The sequence below is a fragment of the Crocodylus porosus genome, unplaced genomic scaffold (genome assembly GCF_001723895.1).
Source record: "Crocodylus porosus isolate Cpor-Errol unplaced genomic scaffold, CroPor_comp1, whole genome shotgun sequence".
In the NCBI taxonomy this organism is placed as follows: domain Eukaryota; kingdom Metazoa; phylum Chordata; order Crocodylia; family Crocodylidae; genus Crocodylus; species Crocodylus porosus.
This window is the reverse complement of record NW_017728948.1, coordinates 55,090,813-55,093,383: the sequence shown is the minus strand read 5'-3', so window position 1 is coordinate 55,093,383 and position 2,571 is coordinate 55,090,813. Positions and strand designations below refer to the sequence as shown.

General features: G+C 43.0%; 2 protein-coding genes across 5 annotated transcripts in view; one reads left to right on the top strand and one right to left on the bottom strand.

Moving 5' to 3' along the window:
* The window catches only part of KIAA1211 (KIAA1211 ortholog), a 74,044-nt gene that overhangs the window by 23,772 nt on the left and 47,701 nt on the right, over window positions 1-2,571 (bottom strand). The window lies entirely within an intron of this gene.
* The window catches only part of AASDH (aminoadipate-semialdehyde dehydrogenase), a 72,423-nt gene that overhangs the window by 60,423 nt on the left and 9,429 nt on the right, over window positions 1-2,571 (top strand). The window lies entirely within an intron of this gene.

Genomic DNA, 2,571 nt, shown 5'->3' with positions numbered 1-2,571 from the left:
AAAAAAAAAACAGAAAGAAGGCACCTTAGATTCCACAGTGTCCCCCGACCCTCAGGGTACTTTTAAAAATTCATTTCTATGTTTAGGCATTCAGAAGAGTTGTTCATGGAAAAAGTGCAAAACCATTTACTATTGAGGGGGTGGGGCTTAGATACTGAACATGGAAGTGGCAGCTGTTAAAATACTGTATCTTCTCACATAGCACATGCCCCCAGATAAGATGCACACATTGTTTTTGAAAGGCAGAATGGAGAAAGGAAAGGCTTTTCCACAGTCATGACATACAGCTAGCTTTTTCATGGAGACATTGTGCTGCAAAATGACTACCAGCTTCTCTCTCTCTCTCTCTGCCAGCAAGGGGTTGCAGCCCACTGTTAACCTTTTCACAGCCACTCTCAAATTGGCCACAGTGTTTGGCTGCTTAGCTTTTATACATGTCCTTTCATGTAGTTCTACATGAGAAAACAAGGTGAAAGGAAGTTCCTTGTATACTGTCACCTACTCCTCCCACAACCCTCCAATACAAGCCTAGATATAACAGCCCTACATCTGCAACTTAGTATAACATAGATCAAGTTCCCACATAGCATAAAATACGTAGAATATACACCATGAACATGTAATTATGGCCACAGGAATCAGAACATTTCCATTTCCCATTTTAAACCAAGCACTGCATTTGTGTGGTTCAGGCAAAATTCTGAATTACTACTATATCTGGTAACTCCAGTGAACCAAATGAGGATTTTATGCAGTGAAAATTTTTTTTTTCATTTTTATTAACTTTCAGGAAATAAGTCCATATTTTTATAGAAACCCTCAATGACTGAAGTATTTTCATTCCCAGTGGTTGAATACCCCAGCTAAGATTGACTGACATTGCTTTGTCTTTATACACTACTATTTCATACTGCATAGACAGGTAAAACAATTAAATAGGTTTAAAAAGATGCAGGGGGAGATATCAGTTTTTCCACATTTGTCTCCAACAGCTAATCAACTGGAAACCGTTACATATGTCCATTCTATCTTACTATAAGGGGCAACTAAACTGCAATAACTTACCCTTTGTTTTATTCAGGAGTAAATTACTACTGTGTAAGTACTGCCTGCTGCAGGGTAGAGCAAGCATGTGAAGCAGTTACGATGGAGATCAGCTTGGCACAATAATTTTCTCCAACTTAAATCAGTATGATTGTTTCACCTGTCTATACCTTCAGAGGCATAACTGGTCAGAATTGTGCTTTCTCCCTCCATCCTGCACCTTAGAATCATACAAGGTTAGGGCTGGAAGGGACCTCAGGAGGTCATCTAATCCAGCCTCCTGCTCAAAGCAGGACCAGCCCCAACTAGATCATCCCAGCCAAAGCTTTTGAAAACCTCCAAGGATAGAGATTCCAACACCTCTCTGGGTAACCTGTTCCAGTGTTTTACAATCCTCCTAGTGAGAAAATTCTTCCTAATATCTAACCTAAACTTCCCTTGCTGCAAGTTGAGACCATTGCTCCTTGTTCTATCATCTGCCATCACTGAGAACAGTTTAGCTCCATCCTCTTTTGAATCCCTAGGTAGTTGAAGGCTGCTATTCAGTCCATTCTCACTCTCCTCTTCTCTAAGCTAAATAAGCCCAGTTCCCTTAGGCTTTCCTCATAAGTCATGCCCCCTTCCTCTGAGCAGCTCTAGCTCCAGCACTGACAGCTGTAAAGGCAGAGCAGTGACAGCAGTGCATGGTGCTCAAGTAATGACAAGTGTTTTTCTGCCAGTGGGGGAGATGCTACCTCATTTTTTGCTGCCAACACACATGAAGTGGCCAAATAAACCATCAGTTTTTGGCAACCAAAGAAAAGGAGGCGATGCATCCAAGCAGCCAACCTCTGTTTAGAACTACATTCTCTGGCATGCCTACATCTCCCAGAATGCCTTTCACAAAAGCCTGTCACCCACACACATTCCTGGACTGCTACTTTCTGCTCTCCCCACAACCAGAGCCAGAGCCACTGCAAGGAAAGAGTATAGGAAGTGGGAGCTATAACACTAAGGCACTCCCCTAGCTCCATTTTAACAATCTCTGTCCCTTAGGCAGCATCCAGGGTTCATGCACTGCTTGTCCACACATTTTTATATTACTGCATACCTTGCACTCAATTGGCACACAAGTCAATAAGTCTAAGCTTGATTTAGGTATCAAAAAAGGTCACATGTCCACCTAATCCTAGAGCCCCTTTGGGGTGGCATGTCTAATGCACACCAGATTCTGTAGCCAACAGCTCCTATTTGAGTGCTGTGACCAGTATAACACGTGGCTGCCTTTGATGCAAAAGTCAAATAGAAAGTCTTTTTTCAAATATATAGGGAGGATGAAGAAGGCACCGGGAAACATGGGGCCCCTGCAAGATACGCTGTGCAATCTAGTGGTTGCACCAGAGGAGAAAGCAGACCTCTTTAACCAATTCTTCACCTCCATTTTCTTGTGTAGGGAACCGCGACTTCCCCACTGTGATGCAAGACTGACTCAAGGGGAATGTCTCCAGACCTCAGGTTGGGGAGGACTGGGTTAGAGAGCTTCTGGAG